At 44.4% G+C, this 24,533-nt stretch overlaps 1 protein-coding gene across 2 annotated transcripts in view; it reads right to left on the bottom strand.

The window, feature by feature from the left end:
- RORA (RAR related orphan receptor A) overlaps positions 1-24,533 on the bottom strand; it is an 807,747-nt gene that overhangs the window by 464,209 nt on the left and 319,005 nt on the right. Inside the window, exon 1 of one of the 2 annotated variants that reach the window (XM_027971773.3) lies at positions 1-24,533. This exon is cut by the window's left edge and continues 79,751 nt beyond it; it is cut by the window's right edge and continues 319,005 nt beyond it. The exons of the other annotated variant lie outside the window; for it this stretch is intronic. The gene's annotated coding sequence lies outside the window, so the exon portion shown is untranslated. 2 annotated transcript variants of the gene reach the window in all.

The following is a 24,533-nucleotide window of genomic DNA, read 5'->3' as shown; positions in this document are numbered from 1 at the left end:
TATATCCTTGAGGGGGGAAAGATCAAAGAGACTGTGTATCCTACCCAAGGTCATCCTCCAGAAAGTGGCCAGGTTAGAATTTGCACACAGATTTGTTAACTCTAAAGCTGAGGCTCTCTCCAGTTCACCATGTATCCAGGCCCTAACGTTCCTCTAAATTTGGAATCCCACAGGACAGGGACATGTCCTACTCATAACTGGAGCCTGTCCTTCTCAGTTCGGACCATGAGAAGCACTACCACATGTTTCCTGAGCTGTGTCGCAGATCACAAGCATTAATACTCTTTTCTTTTTAGATTCTTATTCATTTTTTAAAAATATGAGTGATCTTTTATTTATTTTTTGCCATGCAGCATATAGGATCTTAGTTTCCCATGCAGGGATTGAACCTGTGTCCCTGGCATTGGAAGTTTGGAGTCTTAACCACTGTATCTCCAGGGAAGTCCCAGCATTGACACTTGACAGAGACGCTGTCTGACTATAGCCCAGACATCAGAGGGAAGACACACACCTACCCAGCACTGGCCCTGGAGGAAGTGCTTAGGCAGCACTGGTTTCACTGACAGATCAAGGAGTGCAGAGATGTTTCCTGGCTATTATACACACCCTTGTGATTCAACGTTAGCAGCAATAACACTGGGGGCTTCAGGAGCTCCTTCTCCACTTTCGAAAGGCAGCGTGCAAGATCTCCTCCCTGCGGCTACTCTCGCCACCCAGCACAGCCAATGCACAGCCTCCCAGGTTGTGCTGACTTCCTCTAGTCAACGTTCAAGACCGGTTTTGAGTAGCATGTTTAGTCTAGTGTGGAGACTGCGAGGGGTGAGCATCAGGCAGCTAGGTTCTAGCCCCTGCTTGACCACTGGTAGGAGCAGGGGTGAGGCAAGGGAGAACTGAGGCAAGTCACTTCTACTCCCTGGCCCTTAGTTCCTCATCTGTCAATTGAAAAGACTTGACAGGTAATTACTAAGCATTGTAGAATTTTCTATGATGACACAAATACTCTGCTTTCTGCACTGCTCAATGTAGTAGTCACTAGTTCTCTATATCTATTTATCTATCTGTACATACATATTAAGTACTTGAAGTATGGTTAGTGTGATTCAGGAACTGACATTTTATTTTATTTATTTTTAATTGGAGGATAATTGCTTTACAGTAGTGTTGGTTTCTTCCACACATCAACATGAATCAGCCACAGATATACATATGTCTCCTCCCTCTTGAACCTCCTTCCCATCTCCCACCCCAACCCACTCCTCTAGGTTATCACAGAGTCCCTGGTTTGAGCTTCCTGTGTTACGCAGCAAATCCCCACTGGCTGTTTTACAAAAGTTAAAGTATATGTTTCAATGGTACTGTCTTAATTTGCCACACCTTCTCCTTTCCCAACTGTGTCCACAAGTCTGGGAGCTGACATTTTAATTTTATTTAATTTCTATAATTTTAACTAATATACAATTTATATAATCTTAACTAATTTAGATTTACATTTAAATAGCCACACATAGCTAGTGGCTCCCTATTGGACAGCGAAGCAAGAAGAAACCTCCAGCTCTGAGAAGCAGAGAAGGAAGCAGCTCAAGGTAGGATTAAAAGTTCCAGCTCACACAGATGTGGATTCAAGTCCCATTCTAACACCTGCTAGCTATGGGACCAAGTCCAAGGTATTTAGCCTCTTTAAGCCTTGGTTTCTTCTTTTATAAAGTGGAGCTAATACTGGCTTCTATACACCTGTGTAAAAACTGAATGAAACAGAGCTCTAAGTGTGCCGTCTATCAAACAACCAGGGCTCTACACATGAAGGGGTGGGGGAGTTTCTTTCTCTGATTAATCCATTATTTCATTCACCAGAAGGTCACATTGAAAATTGAGTGAAAAGAGAGAAGGCTCAAAATCCCCTGGGTGGGGTCTTAGGGGAGGAGAAGCAATAGGGGAGGGAGGAGCCAGAGAAGAAAAGGCAGGTTTGCCTATTTCACATTTTTTCGCAGGGCTGGCCTGTATGTGTTCTGTGACGTACTGGGTCCAGTTACACAAGATCTAGCTAGATATTTAGATTCCCTGAGATGCACCTGTGTTGTGTAATCTTCCCACTCCTGTAAAGGAATAGCTTTGACTGGCCAGGGTTTTACAGGAGGCATCTTCACTGAGATTTCTGGCGAACAAGGGAAGGGTCCTTGACAGTCTACAATAAACGTGCAATCTGATATATCAGGATGACACTTTCTGTGCTCTTTAACTGGTGTTTTCTAGCAAGAATAATTAAACAGAGGCCGAAAGAAAGTTATGACCAACTTAGCATATTAAAAAGCAGAGACATTACTTTGCCGACTAAGGTCTGTCTAGTCAAGGCTATGGTTTTTCCCGTGGTCATGTATGGATGTGAGAGTTGGACTATAAAGAAAGCTGAGCACTGAAGAATTGATGCTTTTGAACTGTGGTGTTGGACAAGACTCTTGAGGGTCCCTTGGACTGCAAGGAGATCCCTTTGGACTGATCCTAAAGGAGATCAGTCCTGGGTGTCCATTGGAAGGACTGATGCTGAAGCTGAAACTCCAATACTTTGGCCACCTGATGTGAAGAGCTGACTCATTGGAAAAGCCCCTGATGCTGGGAAATATTGAGGGCAGGATGAGAAGGGGACGACAGAGGATGAGATGGCTGGATGGCATCACCGACTTGATGGACATGGGTTTGAGTGAACTCTGAGAGCTGGTGATGGACAGGGAGGCCTGGCGTGCTGTGGTTCATGGGGTTGCAAAGAGTCTGACATGACTGAGCGACTGAACTGAACTGAACTACTCACTTGGCTAAAGTGAAGGCAGTTCATGAGAAAGTTTCCGACTTCTTCTGCTCCCAAAGTTGCCAACTGTGACTAGTTAGCATCACCTCCATCTTAATAAACAGCTTCCTATCCATGTGACTCTTACAAACCTCATTTAAATCAGTTGGAGGATTTTTAAAAATCCCAATGCCCAGGATATACCACAAACAATGAAATCAGAAAGGGTGAGGGTGGGACCCAGGTACCAGTCCTTTTTAAAGTGTCCTGAATGATTCTAATATACAGCTTCGTTTGAGCACCAGGCATTTAGAGGGAGTGATCTGGGTAGAAACTCAGGAGTTAAGTCCATGGGGAGCCCTGATCTATATCACAGACTCTAGGCCTCATCAGATCACGCTGATATTCTATTTAGCTCACATTGCTTACTGCAACTAGCATATTTCTCAACCAACATGCTCTTTAATAAAGTCTAATTTGGGCCATTTCCACATTGTTAGCGTTGACAGGGAAATTCCCCACGGAATTGGTGATGGGAGGGGTTGGTGCTTTAAAATCAAGCCTTGCAGAAGTATTAAGCTGGCTTCCGGAGCCCACAAACCATCAACAGAAGAGTTGCTTCAGCAACTTCTGCATGCTGCCACCTGGTGGGGCCTGCTCCCAACTTGATCATGGCTCCTCATTTTTGGGCTCCTGCCCCCTCCCCCAAAGAGATGTAATTTAGGAAAATGTCATGCATTTTCAATCCAATTTACTGGTGCCTTCCACATTGATCAGACTTCCTTCTCCTTTTTCCTCCCATCTGGTTAATATAATTATTGCTTTCACATGGTGAAGCTATTTTATGTAATAGCTTTGTTTGTTACTATGGTTACAAGTTAGGCAGTACTTTGGAATATAAATCTATCATCTCCCAAAAGCAGCTTTCTATTTGTCAAGGTGCAGTCCTCACATGCATCAAAGAGCAAGCCAAGCAGTGGCATTCATTTTCTGTCTTAAGGAAAAGTGGCCTTTCTTGGCCAAAGCGTATTCGAAAGTCCTCTGAGTCTAGTGTGGACACTCTTTGGAAATTGCTGGGTGCCGTCACCCTTTCTCCCCCAGGGGATTTTCCTGCCTGAGTGAGGTACCCGTAAGAAGAATGAGCTGAGAGAGATTCAGAAAAGTTGGTAACAGGGCAGCTCCGGCTGCTAGGCAGGAGCCCTTCTATTGCACAGCCAGCCGGAGTTGTTATTAGACTGTTCTCTCTTGGCTGGTTTCTCAGCTAAAGGCAAGGCTGAGAACGTAATCTCTCCAGAGTTAAATTTCTTTAGGTGTAATCTGTTCCTCTCACACATCTCAAGCCACGCCCCTTATTTCCTGATGGGGATGGAGTTATAATCTCCCTTCGGAAAATGGCAAAAGTTCAGAGCTGGGTTCAATCTGCCACCCTCAAGTGATGAAGCGTGACCAAGTCTCTGCTTCGACAGCGCTTCACACCCAGCTGAATCAGACTCGGCCCTAGGAGGACACAATACACATGGCCTGTGAAGCGGGGCTCTCCTCTTTCTCTTGGTCAGGGATAGCAGCTAACCCTGGAGAGGTTTGTGGGCTTATAGCACCCTCTGTATGTGTAACCATCTAATCCTCATGACAACCGCACGAGGTCCCCATCATTTGACCTCCCTCTCATTTTATAGAGGAGGAAATTGAGGCTCAGAGGGATTAAGCACTGTCCCCAGATCACAAAGGCCATGACAAAGCCTGGCCTCATCACCTTTAGGGTCAGAGTTCTGCTTTAGAAAAGTCTAAGGAATCCTTGCTGCCAACTCAGCAGAGGTTCACTTTCCCAATTCAAAGAGCAGGGACTATCCATGTCTGCATGAAGGCCTTCATTAAACCAAATGGAACAAACTCCAAGTATCTTCTTCTCCGCCTTGAGGAGAAATTTATTGTTTTGGTAGGCCATCAGTGAATTTCCAATGGCTATTAATTAACTAGCCATGTCATTCAAATTTATTATTGCAGAGCAGGAACATACTTATTTACACCACTCACACAGCAGGATAATTGGCAGTTATATAATTTCAACGTAATTATGATCAGAATTGCCAGGTAGAAACTAGGCACTTTGGAGGTGTGTGTTTATCAACAACTCACTACCTTGGAATTACCCACTCATGACATGAGTAGTTGAAGCCTCATAAGAAAGGTTGTTAATTGGGGACTTTATGTTTGCATTCCCAAATGACAGGAAAAGCAGGAGCCTCAGAGCTACCAGAACTATTTTCTTCTTCTTCTTCTGGTAGACTTCTGCAGTTCTGCAGGTTCATCCTGTTTGTGGGCATGTCTGGGGTGCTCTGGTGACAGGGAGGGAGCAGAAAGAGATGTGTGAGCTTTAGTGAAGGGTGCAAGTGCTGAACTGTACCAGGTTCGTCTCTACATCTATTGAACCTGGGCATGGGAAGGAAATACCGGTTTGTGACTTGTGAAGGAGTGAGTGAGGAAAGTCAGAGAACCTACGCATGGGCTAAGGGGTACAGAAGTCCTGGTCATCCACTCCATGAGCAGAATGAAAGCTGGAGAAAGGAGGCCAGACGGAGAGGAGATGGTGAATTCCATGTACACGAGGTGTTAAGAGAAAGCATGCAGCTTACATAACCTCTACTGGGCACGCATCACCCCTCTCCTCTCCCACAGAAAACAAAAATGATCCCAGGGCTGGTTTTCTTGACCAGTGTCCCCCTTTCTCTTCCTCTATATTTCCTGGTAGCCCTGAGGCTGTGCTTATTGTTTGTAAGATGGGGGCAAGGGGAGGAGAAACCCACCCAATGTGATGATTCTCAGCTCTTCAGATGGTTCTTGGCTCAGCACGTGTAGAATAAGAAAAACACTGGCTTTCAGAACTGCAAGGGGAGTTCACTGAACAGGAGAGAAACCTAGGCCCCCGCAGGGGTGAACTTATGGGCCCAACTCACGCAGCAGATGAATGGAAGAGCCAGGCTTGGAATGCACACGTGCCACCAGCGAAGTGATCTTCCGTAATGCAACTCTGTTGTGAGGGAGGAGCTGTGGATGCTCTCAAATATTATTAGACTAATATAAATAATGGCCAGATGGGGTGTGTCTCTGTAGCCATCCTAAAAGCTGCTCTGGGATCTTTTTTTTTCTTTTTTTTTCCTTGCCTTTTAAAATAACCTTACATAAAGACTCCTGTATCAAATCCTTCCAGGGGCCGAGAGCAGAGACATTTGTTCTTCCTGATGTGAAATGCCTCCCACCCAGAGATAACCAAGATAACAGAACTCCACAGTCCACAGCAATGCCCCCTTTTCTCTCGGCTGCTAGAAGTCTGAAGGCTACACTGCCTTTTCTTTCCTTCTCTTTCACTTGATGCCTGCTTTTACATCAGGCGAATTGTTTTGATCTTTCTGTACCTGTGTTTTCATTATAAAATTTCCAGATGGAGGTGCAGCTATTAAACAGTCATAAATATAAATAAACAAGTAATAATCTTAAACCTTGTAGTTCAATACTTAAAGAACTAAATTTTACAGAATTCACAGCCATGTTGCGAAGGATCGCACCCACTCTAGTACCACAGATATACAACATGCAAGAGGAGGAAAGCTTTGACAGATAAAGAAGCAGAGATTCAGAACCAATATTTTCAAGGTCAAAGAATAAATAGACATAGGGTCTGAAACCCATCCTCATGTGTATATAACATTCACAATTTCTACCGTATCACTCATCCTCAGACAATCACTGTCACCTAGAATTGTCAATAGTAGGCACCCATTTTAGATCTCTCTCAGGCCTAAGGTCACCAAGCTTTCCCAGTACCCAAACTGGACTCCCAGGAAGAACAGTTTGGGAGCTACAGATGTGAAGGATAAGGATGACCCAGCAAATCAAGGGGAAAAGCCTGTTTATGGGGGTCATAGTTAACCATGGGCTATTATTAATACAATAGCTATTTTTCATCCTTCCAAATGAAATAGAATATTATTGCTAAAATAAGATTCTAACCATTCTAACCATTGTTAGAATATTGGCAAATCTTGTATGCACAATGTCAAGATGGATTTTATTAAAATTTTTATCTTATGAAAAATTTGTTTCTTTTGTTGATGGTTTAGACAGGAGTATCTGTACTTCTGTTATATGATTTTTGGTATCCTATTATAGAATGAGAGGAATTATGTTAAATCACAGATGCAGGACACTTTAGAGCAGTGCTTCTTTTGCATTAAACTTATTTCAAGAAGATTCATGAAGCCCTGAAGGCCTGAATTGGGACTTGGGATTCAGTGATGCTGGACCAGAATATTTCAGGCTCAAATCTCAATCCTGGTTCTCCTTCAGAGCCTTTCAGGACCTTATGTTAATTCCCAGTGATATGGAATTAATTTTATATATATATAAAATAGCTAATTTCTTTGTCTATTTATACAGAAATGGGTGCTAGAAAAAACTGGAGCCCCTGGTTCACATGTGTGCTCCTGTGTCCCTGTCATTCCCCAAAAACCCAACACAAATCCATCCTTGTGTCCACCCAGGGACATGCATCACAATGTTCATAAATCCACTACTCATGATAACTCCAAAGTGGAAATACTCCCAATTCCATCAATAATGAACAGATGAATTCTGAACATATTTCTACCATGAGATACATAGCAATGAAAGGGAAAGACCCATTTGAGGCATCACCACGGATAAATTTAACCCACATACTGTTAGGAAAAAGGAGTCACACATAAAAGAGCATGATTCCACTCACATCAAGCTCACAATGCATGCAAAACTCATCAAGGGTGCTAGAAGTCAAGAAGTGGTGACCTCCGAGGAGGGATTGTGATGGGCAAGGTCACCAGGTGGCTTTGGGGATGCTGCTGCTATTTCACTTTTTCATGTTGGTCTAGGTTATTTGATGTGGTCACATTAAAAAGTCATTGAGATGTGCAAATACGATCTGTGCACATTTCTCTCTGTGTGTTATACTTCAAATAAAAGTTAAAGGAAAAGATCAGGGTTCAATTCCCAGCTCTGCCACGTGCTGTGTGACTTGTGGAATTCACTTTTCCTTTATGCTACAGCTTTTTCATCTGAGAAATCAGCGTAATACAACCCACTTACAGAGATGTAAGAATATAATAAGAGGCTGCATATGAAACAACCAGCCCTGAACTTGACAAATGGTAGCTGCTCAATTACATTCACTATTTAAATGCTTTTTAATAGAAAATTATTGAATACACAGAAATCTAAAGAGAATAATATAACAACCCTCCCGTGGACTCATCATCCAACCTTAATACTTATCAACTTATGGCCAATCTTGTTTTACTTGAATGTGTCTCCTCAACTATTAAATACTCAAAGTATATTTTAAATAAATATACTCCAACAGCAATGGAATTCCGGCAGAGCTATTTAAAATTCTAAAGATGATGTTGTCAAAGTGCTGCACTCAATGTGCCAGCAAATTTGGAAAACCGAGCTGTGGCCACAGGACTGGAAAAGGTCAATTCTCTTCCCACTTCCCAAGAAGAGCAGTACTAAAGAATGTTCAAACCACTGGACAATTGCAGTCATCTCCCATGCTAGTAAGGTTATGCTCAAAATCCTGCCTGTTAGGCTTTACCATTACGTGAACCAAAAACTTAACAGATGTCCAAGCTGAGGTTAGAAAAGGCAGAAAAAACAGAGATCAAATTGCCAACATTTGCTAGATCTAGAAAAAACAAGGGAATTCTAGAAAAACATCTCCTGTTAAATTGACTATGATAAGAAAGCCTTCCTCAGTGATCAATGCAAAGAAATACAGGAAAACAATAGAATGGGAAAGACTAGAGATCTCTTCAAGAAAATTACAGATACTAAGGGAACATTCCATGAAACGATGGGCTAGATAAAGGACAGAAATGGTAGGGACCTAACAGAAGCAGAAGATATTAAGAAGAGGTGGCAAGAATACACAGAAGAACTATACAATAAAGATCTCCACGACCCAGATAATCATGATGGTGTGATCACTCACCTAGAGCCAGGCATCCTGAAATGTGAAGTCAAGTGGGCCTTAGGAAGCATCACTAAGAACAAAGCTAGTGGAGGTGATGGAATTCCAGTTGAGCTGTTTCAAATCCTGAAAGATGATGCTGTGAAAGTGCTGCATTCAATATGTCAGCAAATTTGGAAAAATCAACAGTGGCCACGGGACTGGAAAAGGTCAGTTTTCATTCCAATCCCAAAGAAAGGCAATGCCAAAGAATGCTCAAACTACAACATAATTGTACTCATCTCACACGCTAGTAAAGTAATGTTCAAAATTCTCCAAGCCAGGCTTCACCAATACGTGAACTGTGAACTTCCAGATGTTCAAGCTGGTTTTAGAAAAGGCAGAGGAACCAGAGATCAAGTTGCCAACAACTGCTGGATCATCAAAAAGGCAAGGGAGTTCCAGAAATCATCTATTTCTGCTTTATTGACTATGCCAAAGCCTTTGACTGTGTGGATCACAATAAACTGTGGAAAATTCTGAAAGAGATTGGAATGCCAGACCATCTGACCTGCCTCTTGAGAAACCTGTATGCAGGTCAAGAAGCAACAGAACTGGACATGGAACAACAGACTGGCTCCAAATCGGAAAAGGAACACGCCAAGGCTGCATATTGTCACCCTGCTTATTTAACTTATATTCAGAGTACATCATGAGAAACGCTGGGCTGGAAGAAGCACAAGCTAGAATCAAGATTGCTGAGAGAAATATCAATAACCTTAGATATGCAGATGACACCACCATTATGGCATAAAGTGAAGAAGAACTCAAGAGCCTCTTGATGAAAGTGAAAGAGAAGAGTGAAAAAGTTGGCTTAAAGCTCAACATTCAGAAAACTAAGATCATGGCATCTAGTCCCATCACTTCATGGCAAATAGATGGGGAAACAGTAGAAACAGTGTCAGACTTTATTTTTCTGGGCTCCAAAATCACTGCAGATGGTGACTGCAGCCATGAAATTAAAAGACGCTTGCTCCTTGGAAGGAAAGTTATGACCAACCTAGACAACTTATTAAAAAGCAGAGACATTCCTTTTTCAACAAAGGTCCATCTAGACTAGGCTATGGTTTTTCCAGTGCTCATGTATGGATGTGAGAGTTGGACTGTGAAGAAAGCTGAGCACCGAAGTATTGGTGCTTTCGAACTATGGTGTTGGAGAAGACTCTTGAGAGTCCCTTGGACTGCAAGGAGATCCAACCAGTCCATCCTAAAGGAGATCAGCCCTGGGTTTTCATTGGAAGGACTGATGTTGAAGCTGAAACTCCAATACTTTGGCCACCTGATGTGAAGAGCTGACTCACTGGAAAAGACCCTGATGCTGGGAAAGATTGAGGGCAGGAGGAGAAGGGGACGACAAAGGATAAGATGGTTGGATGGCATCACTGACTCAATGGACATGGGTTTTGGTGGACTCCGGGAGTTGGTGATAGACAGGGAGGTCTGGCGTGCTGCGATTCATGGGGTTGCAAAGAGTCGGGTATGACTGAGTGACTGAACTGAACTGAACTGAAAGCCTTTGACTGTGTGGATCATAATGAACTGTGGAAAACTCTTAATAGAGATGGGAATACCATACCATCTTACCTGTCTCCTGAGAAATCTGTAAGCTGGTCAAGAAGCAACAGTTAGAACCTTGCATGAAACAACCGACTTGTTCAGGATTGAGAAAGGAGTACAACAAGGCTGTTTACTGTCACCCTGTTTATTTAACTTATATGCAGAGAATATCATGAGAAGCGCTGGGCTGGATGAGTTACAAGGTGGAATTAAGTTTGCCAGGAGAAATACCAACAATCTCAGATATGTGGATGACACCACTCGAATGGCAGAAAGTAAAGAGGAATTAAAGAACTTCTTGATAAGGGTGAAGGAGGAGAGTGAAAAAGCCAGCTTAAAACTAAATATTAAAAAAGACTAAGGTGGCATCTGGACCCATCACTTCATGACAGATAGAAGGTGAAAAGGAGGAAGCAGCGGCAGATTTCCTCTTCTTGGGCTCTTAAAATCACTGCAGAAGGTAACTGCAGCCATGAAATCAGAAGATAACTGCTTCTTGGTAGGAAAACTATGAGAAACCTAGACAGTGTGTTGAAAAGCAAAGGCATCACTTTGCTGACAATTTCCGCATGGTCAAGACTATAGTCTTTCCAGTAGTCACATATGGTTCTGAGAACTGGACCATAAAAAAGGCAGAGCACTGAAGAATTGCTGCTTTCCAACTGTGGTACTGGAGAAGACTCTTGAGAGTCCCTTGGACAGCAAGGAGATCAAACCAGCTGATCTTAAAGGAAATCAACCCTGGATACTCATTGGAAGGACTGATGCTGAAGCTCCAATACTGTGGCCACCTGATGCCAAAGCTAAGTCATTGGAAAATACCCTGATGCTGGGGATGATTGGAGGTAGAAGGAGAAGAGGGCGTCAGGGGATGAGATGGCTGGATGGCATCACCAAAGCATTGGACTTGAACCTGGGCAAACTTCAGGAGATGGTGGGGGACTGGGAAGCCTGGTGTGCTGCAGTCCATGGGGTCGCAAAGAATTGGACATGACTTGGCGACTGAACAACATGTATACATCACTTTGCACCTCTAAAAATAACTCTTTTTAAATACTTCACCATGAGATTATTAACATTAGGTACTGCTACTACCACTGCACCTAACCAGTAGTCTGGTTTATAACTGATTCAACCAACTCAACCCAAATGAGATATAGTGAGGTGGAATTTTTTTCATTGTTTCATTCAATCTCTTAACAAATCACAAAGGCAATGTCTCTGATATGTACCCACCAATCACAGAAGTCTTTTGGTGGGGGGTGTGGAAAATAGGATGAAAGTTCCTAAAAACAGCCCTAGTTTCTGTCTATAGCTCTCTTCTGGATTTTTTAGAACCGTGAATGGCTGCTGTCACTGTCAGAACTAGATCTGACACTGAGGCAAAGGAAAGACCCTCTAGCATAAGACTGTGACAACAGATGGGAGAGCAGCTCTTACTATATCACACAATACACAGAGAAATCCTGCATAGGGCATTCCCTGGGAGACAGGCAGGTGTGGCATCTGGTCTCAACTAAACATTTCTTGACTTTTTTTTTTTTTTTTTATGTAGACCATTTTTAAAGTCTTTATTAAACTTGTTACAATATTGCTTTTGCTTAATTAATTTATTTATTTGGCCATGGGGCATGTGGAATCTTAGCTCCCCAACCAGGGATCGAACCTGCACCTCCTGCATTGGAAGGTAAAATCTCAGGTTGATTCCTAAAAAAAATAAACGACTGTCCCCTGAACTGCATTCCTCTGAAGGTCCTTCCTTTCAAGGAGGCATTGTACTGCATTTTATGAAATCACCAGCTCATGTTAATGTCTCCTCCCACTAAATCATGAGTGCCCCGTGGAAAAGACCCTCATTTCCTCCATCTGTGGATTCCCTACCCCAGTACAGTGTCCAGCACAACAGAGGCCCCCAAACAAATGTGTGTGAGACAAATGAGTGAACGGGAATGAGCAGAGCCCATGGGACAGGGCTGGAGGCCTGCAGTCTAGCCTTATCTCTGCCTCTGACCCTTTCGGTGATCCAAAGCAAGCTACTAACTTTCATGGGCTTCCAGTAATTCCTAGGATCTCTTCCAACTCTAAAAGAGTCTCCAGTTCTAGAGTGTACTTATTTAACTTACTATTGTGCTGTGTTGACCCATTTATTAATTTATATCTGAGGCCTAATTGCTGGGCAAAACTCTGATGCTTTTCAGATACCCCCATAGCAACCCAACTCTGTTTGCTGGTTGCCCTAGAGCTTCTTCACTGGTTGTGTTTCCAGCACAGATGATATGCTAACAAGCCCATCCAGGATGGCAGGAGGAACCATCCCACCTAACTTACTCACGGCATACTGTGTACTCATCAGGCTTCAACTAAGCTGGTCTAGAGGCCAAGCTGAGCAGGGACTAAAAAGGCTTCTTTTCCCTGCTTAGTCCATGTCTGGCTCTGTTGTCCACAGAGCTGTGAGGCCTAGCCATCTGTAGATGCAGGCACAGGCCACTGAGTTTCAGGAGGTGAGCACAGGTGGACGTGAGCACAGGAAGGGTCAGCCCACTGAAATCTTACCAAGTGAAGAAACCCACTTAGGTACAAATTTCCTCTCCTGCCATCCATCTCAGACCTCCTACCCCATTCCACAAGATAACTCTGGCTCTTAGCTGGCCAGCTAGTCATCTCCTGAAAGTGTTAGCTGATATCTTCTCTGAGGCTTAGGGTGTTACCAATATGGGACCTGGAAGAGTGAAAGGGAGGGATTCAGTTATCTTTATTCCAGTCTTTTCTACTTGTTGAAAATTAAACATACAACTGTAAGGAATAATCTCCTAATTTTTAAGAACTATTATGACACTACTATTAATATAGGCTCATGCTATAAAAATATAAAAAGGCAGATTAGACGAAAGAAGAACACTAAAGCTGCCATACATATGTGCCTCTGTCCACATACAGAGGCCTTTGAAATTAGAGCCTCTATTTTTTATACATTTTTAAGTGTGTATATTTCTTACATGCCCATAATCATAGTTTACCTACTGTGTTTTACTGAATTCTATTTTATTTCTAATGGAATATAAATTCTATTCTATTCTGTTTCATTCTAATTCCAATAGAATAGAAGGCATGCAGTTCTATTATATGGTTGCATTTTTAATTTGCTGAAGTGGAGCGTTACATTTTGAAAAGGAATTCTTAATAACAGAAAGCATCTAAGATACAAAGGATTGACTGTTTCATGGTAAGGACAAATTTTGAAGGCAAAAGGTCTTTCCTAGTCCACCTTCAGATCTCTAGGCAGAGAGGCCTCTTTCCCTGCTGACCCTCTCAACTAACTATTCACCTAACTGGTCCATTCACCTAACTGGTCTGTGTAACAACCCAGGAAACCCCAAGGGCGGGTCTGGAAAAAGAAAAGAACTGGAAAAAAGAAAACCTAGTCTCCAATCCAACTCTGTCTCTCACTAGCTCTTGGACAAGTCGCTCACTGATTCATTCAGAGTCCTAAAAGCCCAAATACACAATGAAATAAATTAGTGAATCACTAATACACACGGCAGTGTAAAGAAGCAACAAGCTAATGTGGGGAAAATACTTTGTAAACTAAAGATCACAGGGATATGAGGAGTGATTCTTGGAAAGATGGGTTACTGTTTTCAAGGATTCAAAGGTAATCTAAGCAGTCAGATTAGATCCAACCAGTCCATTCTAAAGGAAATCAGTCCCGAATATTAATTGGAAGGACTGACACTGAAGCTGAAACTACAAAACTTTGGCCACCTGATATGAAGAACTGACTCATTTGAAAAGACCCTGATGCTGGGAAAGATTGAAGATGGGAGGAGAAGGAGATGACAGAGGATGAGATAGTTGGATGGCATCACCAACTCTATGGACACGAGTTTGAGTAAGCTCCAGGAGTTGGTGATGAACAGGAAAGCCTGGTGTGCTGCAGTCCATGGGGCCACAAAGAGTCGGACACAACGGAGTGACTAAACTGAACTGAAAGGTAATCTAACCATTGAGAAAGCCCCTCTGTATTGCATCTTGGCAGGCTGATCCTAGCTGCAGCCATAATTGTAGAGTGCTCCCTCAGTAGCATTCTTTTGAGAGTGGTCATTTGCTCAGTGATGGAGCATCTCCCAGCACAAATTGAGTCACCTTCAGGCTATTTAGCCTCTCTAAATAGGATCAACTTCCAAAGGAGTGTTTTAAATGCTCCCACACTCAAGCCTACAGTAGATGGCTGGTCCAGCAAGGCCAGTGGAGAGAGGTCAAGTTACACACATTGTCAGGAGCCACAAAGCACTGCTCTGCTGCCCCTGTACCTCCCAGATCGCACAGAACACCAGCACTGTGTCTGTAGGGCTTAGTCATAAAGACTCTGGCCCTGTAGGACTGGTTACCTCACAGGGGAGTTAGGCCATCCCTGCGCCAGAGGGGCACACGTGGAATTTTGGCCCAGTCCCTCCACACTTTAGGAGCAGCCCTTCACGCCAACTGGGGCAGTAACTAGCAGATAGGCCACTGGTAGTGGAGCACTTCATTTTTCTGGGCCTCAGTTTCCTCAGGAGGAATATGAGGTGGGGGTGGGCCTGATAAGCGTCACTCAAAACACCACGGACCTGTAAGTTCTTGTTTGCTTTTGTGTTCTGCTCAGTGCCTGTAATAACCCGAGTTCTTAGTGATATTTGTTGGATGAACAAGCCGTGAATAAACAGATAGAAACACCGTGCTTGTCACAAATGGCAACAGTGTTTGGGGAATTCTGCTGTAGCTCATCACATGGTGTCAAGCGATGACCAGACATGCTGAAGCCATATCTGGCCTGCATCCTGCGCCACACATGGGGGCACCCCAAAGGCAGCAAGATGGAAAGTATTTAACCAGGACTGCTTTGAGCACCCAGGACAGAAGGCTGTCCAATCAGGGACCAATAAACATTGCATGGGGGCCCAGAAGAGGGAGTATTTCAGACAGGTACACATTTTGCTGTTGGAGGCCTCTCTACATATGCATCTCTTACAGCTTCTGTGTGTAGTGACACACGGCTATTCAAAGTCCAAATATCCCAAGATCCAGGGTTAGCTACCTTGGAGAAGAATCTAGAAAGCACCCTACCTGGCCTGGTATCAGTTATTACCCTGACTATCTAGAACCTTCCATGAGCCCTTGGCAAATCTCAGACTCCCATCAGGCGTATGGATTTGGCAGTGCTCAGAAAACAGTCACTGGGCAAACCACATACTTTTCCCTGACTCCAGCCTGCCTCAACCCAACCCTTGGCACCCTGGTTGCCAGTGACACAAAACACTAAATTACATTTAAAGTGCATTGATAAATCTTGGCAGAGGGCATGTTTGTCAATACATAGCAAAACTATGTAAAAACTTCAAAATGTGCATACACTTTGCTTTGTGGCTTCATTTGTAGAAGAAATTTTTACAAGTGCACAAAAGTACATGTACATGGCTGCTCCTTAGTCTTATTTAAAAAAGAAAAACTGAAAGCAACCTAAGTGTCCATTAATACTGATGTGTCAGTTGAATACATTATGATTTACTGATGAAATACTATGCATCCTAGAAGGATGATGCAAAAGTACATCATAAAAGAAGCATACAAGATACAATGACTGACTAAAAGAGTTTATGTGATAGAGCTCATACATGTAAAGATATCTAGATTATTACACATGGTGAGATAACTAAAAAGATTCTCTCAGAAATGTTAACTAATCACCTAGATCTTGAGATTTGGGCTAAAGTTTACTCTGTGGGACTTCCCTAGCAGTCTAGTGGTTAAGAATCCATGCTCCCACTGCAGGGGGCATAGGTTAGATTCCTGGTTGGGGAATTAAGATCCCACATGCCCTGTGGCACTGCCAAAAAATAAATAAAAATTGAAGTAAGCATCTTCAAAAAAATCTTACATGGTACTTCTTTTTCCTTTTCTCCTCCCTTCTTTCCTTCCAATTGCCTGAACTCTTAACTATGAGCATGTTCTTTCTTAACACTAGAAAAATAATTATTTTCATTTTGGAATAAGAAAGAATTTCACTGACAACCTTGGAAAGGAAAAAGAAAGAGTGGAGATCTCTCTCCAAATAATTGACATGGATTTCTAAAGCTGTAGGCACTAGTCACACTCATCCTTCTCACTTAACTAAAGTACTGGGCAGGCATGTACCAGTTCTTCCAAGGCCTTTCCCCTCCAGCTGCCCGCTTAACAATTCCTGAAGCCGAATGAGGGTTTTACAAACCCTTATTTTTGTACAAGTCCTAAGGAAGCCTTCTGTGTGAATTGTGGAATGGAGGCGAAGAACCTACTCTCCTATCCACTGCAGTGCGCATTTATCATGGTCCGTCTACATTCTCAGCAGGATGCAGCTGATTCAACCATTATTATTAAAAGCACTTCTATCAATTGTTAATATGACGCTGCACCTTCTAACATACAGAAAACCCAGTCCTTACTGAATGTCAGAGTCCATTAGAGACCATCCAGTCCAATGTCCTCATTTTACAGAGCAATACACACATTTTGGAGAAACTAACTCAAGGTGGATGTTGACAGAGACTGAATTAGAACTCAGGTCTGCTAGCTCGCACTCCTATCTATGCTCTCTCACCTCCCTCACAGTCAGGCCTTTGTTTCAAGCCCATATTTCCTCTTGCTTACAGTATTGCAAGAGTCATCTGGCAGGTTTTTCCTTGCCCAGACTCCTGCGTCCTGGCACCAGAGGATCTCCATAAAATACTGATCTGATAATCTCTCTCCTCTTGAATAAATCTCTACAAATGTTCCTCCTGTCCTTCAGGACAAAGTGCAGGCTCCTCAGCATTTCACAGGAGCCTCTTCAAGATCTGGCCCTGTATCAACTTCCCCGTTAACACACCTATGTTCCAATTTATATAGAACCATTTATAATTTCTCAAACAGCTAAGGTGCCTATTTGCACTTTTATGGACACCCTTTGCCCAACCTAAAATAGTCTTCTACAATTTGTTTTTCCAGTACACGTATGGATGTGAAAGCTGGACCATAAAGAAGGCTGAGTGCCAAAGAATTGATGCTTTTGGATTGTGGTGCTGGAAAAGACTCGTGAGAGTCCTTTGGACAGCAAGGAGATCAAACCAGTCAATCCCAAAGGAAAGCAACCCTGAATATTCATTGGAAGGACTGATGCTGAAGCTGAAGCTCCAATACTTCGGCCACCTGATACAAAGAGCTGACTTACTGGAAAAGACCCAGATGCTGGGCAAGACTGAAGGCAGGAGGAGAAGGGGATGGCAGAGGACGAGCTGATCGGATAGCATGACTGAGCCAATGGATATGAGTTTGAATAAACTCCCGGAGATAGTGAAGGACAGGGAAGCCTGGCATGTTGCAGTCCATGGGGTTGCAAACAGTTGGATACGACTTAGTAACTGAACAGCAACAATTTGTTTGCCCAAAGAACTCCTCTCCTTCCCTTAAAACCCAACTTAAATATACTGGAAGACTTTCCAAAGCTCCGGGACACAGTCAGACTCCCTCCCTCACGGTCCTGCGGATTCCTGGGGGCGACTCTACGACAGCATTCAATGAGTGTGGTGTGCATTTACCTACCCAATGGAGTGTAGTTTCCTTGAATTCTTGAGTTTTAGCTCAGTCATTCATCTTATGAACACAAAGATGAGAATACATATTCAGTAAGATTTTGTGGAATAAAGGCATGACTCAGTGGATGAATGGATAGAGAAATGAATGAAACAATGCTATCATTCCTTTCATTGACAAGTACTTTCCACAGGATGGAACCTTCTAGAAAACAACAGGGAATACACCTGGCACTTTAAAAGAGAGGCTTTTACAGCTTACTCATGGACCACAGTGGCCCCCTGGAGAAACAGCTGGAGACACCGCAGGCTCCCAATTGTCACGTAGAGGAGGGTTTATGACAAGGGACTGTCCAGTAAGGACTTCAGTGTAGTAGTGTAGTGTAGTGAAAGTCACTCAGTCGTGTCCGACTCTTTTCAACCCCATAGACTATGCAGTCCGTGGCATTCTCCAGCCAGAATACTGGAGTGGGTAGCCTTTCCCTTCTCCAGGGGATCTTCCCAACCCAGGGATTGAACCCAGATCTCTGCATTGCAGGCAGATTCTTTACCAGCTGAGTGACAAGGGAAGCCCAGCAAGTACTTTACTTAGGGATTAAAAAGTGTTTATGTACTACCCAGTTACTGAAAACACAAACAAAATTCTAGATTGAAAACCCATGGAGGCCGGGTTAGGGTTAGCAAGACCATACACACCCAGTGTGCCCCCCCCCCCCCCCCCCCGCCCCAGAACAAAATACATGGCAGGAACCCAGTAAAAATGATTTGCCAAATGAATAAACTAATTAATAACCAGACATGGAGGGGTTAAACCAATACCAAAGGAAGTGAAGGGCGATGTGTTCTTTGTTTTCTTAGAACTGAAGAGAAAAACTCTGAGGTCACGCCATCTGACACCCTCACTTCACAAGGGACCAATCTGAAGCCCAGAGAAACTGCGTGACCTTCCCAAGGTAGCACAGCAAGGTCATGAATGAGCGAGACCAGTGCCCAAATCCTCCAAGCGCCTCCACTGTACGGTCTTCCCAGACGAGCAAGGCAGGCCACTGAGCACAGAGCTGTCAGCACAGACCTCTTCTCTAGAAGTTGCCAGACAACAGCACAGCCTGAGCATGAGGTACCCAGCTAACTATCCCCAGAGAGGCTCACCTGAGCTCTCCCAAACAAATCTGGAATTCTTTGGTGGAGCATCTCCAGCCAAGGAGCAGAAACATTAGTACAGCCCTCCCCTCTTTTCTCCTTTGTTCTCCGCTTTGAGCTGGGTCCACTGGAGGAGTATTGTAAGGTGCCCCTGCTGGGTCTACAAGGCCCCTTTTCGGTTCAATTAATGAGCCATAAATAACCCAATGAAGGTGTCAACAAAGAGGGTAATTTATCATACCTTGTCAGGAGGGCGAGCCTCGCTTGCAAACGCTCATTCACCCGTCTGGTGCAACATGTTAAGATTTATTCCTGGCCAGGTCCCTCGTCCTCCAGCCCTCCACCTCCCCCCAACCAAAATTTATCTTCCACAGGAATCCTCACAGGTGTGCTGCTTTGACAAATAAGCTATGAAGTCTGGTATTCATCACGGGCTGGTCTTTGTTGGGATGAAGGCAGTAGGAAATAAATTTATTTGAGAGAGAAGGTAATACTTGTGATTCAAACATGCTCAAGGGGAACACCGAGGTTATTTCCATCGTCCTGGTTCTGCAAGAGGAGCGAAGAAGATAATTCTTGGACAGCCTCTTTCTTCATTATTTACTGTTTCGAGGAAGCCGAGCCAGGACTTTTCTGAGAGGGCACCCTTAGCTGCCAGCCTGGAAGCTCTGGTCACAAACGCTGGGAAGTCTTGGGCAAGGAAATCTGACAAGGGAGTGCAAAGCACTGTGAGACATCTCAGATGCTCAGAATGGCAGCACCAGGAAGCTTCCCACCTTTGCTAGTCAACTTCTGTCTTCCCTCAGAGCACAGAAATGTGAGTTTGGAGAACAGCCTTCTGGGAGTGCTTGTTAAAATACAGGCTTCCAATCTCCCCATCTTCTAGAGATCCTGATTCAGGAAGTCTAGGGAGGAATCCAGGAATTTATATTTTGACAAACTCTCCTCTCCTTTTGCCTTCACATAACTCAGATGCATATGTTTGGTGTACATGTTGGATCAAGAAGTGTGGCTCAGCATCTCCAAGGCCATCCATTTGAAAGTTCTGCAGTGGCAGGAGGGTTCATTGTCTGGGCTAATACTGTAGCCAAGAGTTACCTTGTGGCTACCAAGCACCTGATACACGGCGAGTGTGAGAGGAGAATTGCTTCATTTGGTTTAATTTTAATTATTTGACATTTAAGAGGCCACATGTGGCCAGTGGCCCCCATATTGAACAGAACAGCTCCAGTTCATCACTCTGCATATTTGAATTCTGAAGAGCAGGTACAAACTGAAAAATTCACCATTCACACAAGACCTACTATACCAGTTTCCTCCCACTCCCCCTGATTTTCCAGCGAATAAAATACTGCAAACTCCTGGGGGGTGCCCCATGTAGTCACTTAAGCTCCTCCATCCTCTACTCCCGAGGTCTACACGCATGGAGGGTCAGAGCAATCCAATCCCTTAGGTACTTGCTATGTGGGGGTGAGGGGGAAGCCTTTTAGATGAGACATAGTCTTGGTCCCTGAGCACCAGGTCCTTCCCTTCCCAATACAGGAGAAGATAAATACACAAGTGACCCAACACCAGATGGCACAGTGATCAATGTTCTGAACAAGCCCTGGGGTTGTAACAGAAAACACTGACAGAAGCATGGGGCCAGGAGTCTAGCCCCCCCGCTGGTTCATGTTGTAAGCACTTGGACAGAAGCCCTGCCTTCTCCACGATGGGACGAACTGGACACCTATCAGGCAATGGTGCCCAATTCATGGAGAGAACTCAAACTAAATTCCCTCCTTGAAGTGTCCAAGGCAGACTGCTCACTGTCTCTGCCATGTTGAGATGGGTCCCACCTATACAGTCACACCAGCCTAAGTGACTGCCCTCACCTGTTCCCCACAAGCCTGTCAAAACTGGGTGACCTATGGAGAGAGAGGGTCCTCTCAAAGTCCCAGGGCCTCACCCAGCAGCTGATGCTGGTGGTGTCACAACCAGGATGGACTAAAATGAAAGAGCCGCATACTGACTGAAGTGAGGTTCCCTGCGTTTTCCATAAGGCTGCCCATCAGATGGACAAATGGTCCCGGAAAAGCAGAAACTGGTCTGATTCCTGATGGTGAGAGAACACAGGCATTCTCCCTTTATAGAGATGTGAGAGGGACACACACACATACATGTAAATAAAGGAGAGGGGTATAAAAGCCATATAGGCTTCCCTGGTGGCTCAGACAGTAAAGAATCTGCCTGCTAATGCAGGAGACCGGGGTTCGATCCCTCGGTCCGGAAGACTCCTCGAAGAAAGAAATGGCAACCCGCTCCAGTATTCTTGCCTGAAGATTTCCATGGACAGAGGAGCCTGGTGGGCTACAGTCTATGGGGTCATAAAGAGTTGGACGCATCTGAGTGACTAACACTTTAACTTTCAGTAAAAGCCATATGGAGGGGAAAGAGGTCAAGGGTGTGAGGAGGAACCGTGAACCCATGGGAGAATGAAGGGTGGCTGCTGCTGCAGAAATGAGTCAGGCCTTACAGTAAGTGGGGCCAGCCAGGTCCCATCAGGGAGGAGGCCTCCAGAGGTGGGCTGCCCACTGGCCAGAGGCACAGGGCTCCCTTTCCACAAGGGGAGGAAAGGGTAACCCATAGACCATGACTAGACATCCCCTCCCGCTCAAGCGCTTTTCCTAACTCACACCTGTCTCCCCGGGAAGGCAGCACCCAGGCTCATAACTGCGGGGCAAGAGCCGGGGAGAGGAGACGCCTGGCTCCACCTGGCTAAGGTCTCGCTCTGCCAAGCTCCCAGGCCCCTGGAGTCTTTCAAGTCTCTGGCCTTCAGTTCTCCTTTCTTTTTATCAAGTGGCTTCACTTTGCCTCCAGAAAACAGGCACGGGTAGCAAGAGTTGTGTGCCTGATGCCAAGACTTTGGGCTCCTGAGTAGCTTGTACTGGGTCAAAACTGCCTTTCCCTGCAGGGGAGAGAGAGGGCTTCCTACCGGAGAGCTCCCTAGAAGCCCTAGGCCACCAAATGAAATGGCAGGAAAAGAAAGGGAAACTCTCAGCCTTCTCTCTTGTGAGAGCCCTGCTGCCTTGTGAGACTAACAGATTAGAGCCCAAACATCTGGCTGAGATCTCCAGCTAAATACTCACTTGATCAACATCAGCTCAGTGTTAAGCCACTGTATTGGCTTGGCACCCCAGCTTAATATCTGCTGGCAACTAGGATCAAGAATTAACCCCTGGGACTTGTTCTCATTCTGAACCTAAAAGCAATCTGTAGAACAATCCAGAATCAAGAGATATTTTCCAAAAAAACAAAGATCCAACTGCAGAGGGGCGTCTCGTCTTTGGAATAAGACAGTAGTACCCATGTCTTTGAAGTCACCCTGAAAAACAAATCATGGTGGCCCTCTGAATGGCAAGGTTTCACAGTACTGGGATGGCCAAAATGCTTGTTTGGATTTTTCATAAATTCTTACGGAAAAACCTGAATGAACTTTTTGGTCAACCCAGTCTTTGAAACTTGAAGGTTATAACTAAAGGGAAACTGGAAAAGGCAGAGTCACTTGAGAGGCAGTAAATACAGATGTAAGAAACAGAGGGGCCATGAGCAGACTTGGGCCCAATTCTATCCCTACCAGGAGCCTCAGGCATGCGGCAAGCAGAGGAAGGCAGATCTTTGTAAAACGCGGAGCATTCCAGATCTCCCTAAAGAGAAACCATTAGGAACCATCAGTTCTTTCTGCAGTCACACCTGTTCATTGGGAATTGTTTAGTCATGGGTGGGGAAACTGAGACCACCTTAAGAACAAACACCCAACAGGTGAATCAGTATGTAAAGAAGTTCCATCTGTTTATCTGTCACTGCCAAGTTTCTCTATGAAGAGCAAGGAACAATTTCCATGCAACAGCTCAAGAGGTGCAACGTGTGTTTGCCCAAAGCCATGGCACAGCGACATGCGGCTCCTTTCTGATCTCGCAGGCTACCAGCCATTTGGCGGGGTGCATACCTGGCTGGGAAGCCTCCCAGGAAACCACAGCTCCTGCAAATGACTCAATAGGTGGTTCGACTCCTCTGAGTCAGGACCAAGCCCATGGTCCCTGTGCCAAGGCTCCCTGTCATGGTTGAGATGCTCTGGGCTTGGCTGACATGAAATACTGAGGACCTCTGGTGTTCACGTACAGAAGGATGGACTCTCTTTCTGACAAGTGACCAGGATGGCAGCTGACATCATTCAGTGGCCCTTCTCTTGGAGAGTTGGGCTTTCTATATCAAGCCCAACTTGAGTTTTGATGGCTTTCTACATCAGGTGACCTTTTAATTTAAGAGTTCACTCTCGGGACTCCCCTGAAAGTCCAGTGGTTAAGACTCTGCACTTCAAATGCAGGTTGAGGGTTTGATCCTTAGTCTGGGAACTAAGATCCCACATATCGAGTGGTGCAGCCTAAATAAGTAAATACACAGATAGATAAAAGTTTAATTTTCCTTCTAACCAAGGGCTTCCAGGTTGCCTCCTAAAGTCATGAACTGGTGGACATAAAATACCTAGTTCTAAGTTCCTAGGGTGAGGACCCTGAGCAAGACACTCTTGGAGGCCTCAAGTTCTCCCCATCTGAATTTAATCATCAGTTCAATTGTTATCCAGCACCGTGATAATCACACCAATATCCAACTTAAACTTTCCAAAGGCTCTCCCACCAATGGAATCATGTCCAAACTTCCTGGCTTGGTATTCAAATTCCCATCTACCCTTCACATCTCCTCTTTCTCTATGAGTCTACCTGTAACTTGTTTTGGGAAAACTGGAACACTCACCCTTCTCTCAAGCAACTGCCCTTCCCATCCGTCATGCTGTGCAGGTCCCTTAACTTGAAATGTCTTCTCTCTGCCTCTTGAAATTCTGCCCACCCTTCAAGGCTGAATTCAAATGCCACTTCCTTCCTCACACAGCTTTCCCCATCATTTTTTGTGCAGCTCCTTTGATTTCACACCATACCGTGTTGGTACTTTCCTATCCACCCATAGCACCTAGTCCTGAACTGCCAGCCTTTGTATGAATGACTTGCATCTCTTCCTGGATGGCATATGATCCTTAGGAAATGATGGTCGTGAGGAGGGAGGATATTATTGCTGTTGTTGAGTTGCCCAGTCGTGTCCAACTCATTGTGACCCCATAGACTGTAGCCCACCAGGCTCCTGAGTCCATGGGATTTCCCAGGCAAGAATACTGGCATGGGTTGCCATTTCCTTCTCCAGGGGATATCTTCCCAACCGTGTTTCTTATGTGTCCTGCCTGGCAGGTGGATTCTTTACCACTCAGCCACCTGGAAAGCCCAGGAGAGAGGATACCCTATTCCTATTTCCCATTATGCCCACATTTAATTAGCAAATGAATGAATTTAGAAGATGCAGATGAGGGTTCTAAAATTATCTACAATGTGGGACTTTGTTCCAT

Source organism: Ovis aries, chromosome 7 (genome assembly GCF_016772045.2).
Source record: "Ovis aries strain OAR_USU_Benz2616 breed Rambouillet chromosome 7, ARS-UI_Ramb_v3.0, whole genome shotgun sequence".
NCBI lineage: Eukaryota > Metazoa > Chordata > Mammalia > Artiodactyla > Bovidae > Ovis > Ovis aries.
This window is presented reverse-complemented; position numbering and strand designations above follow the sequence as displayed.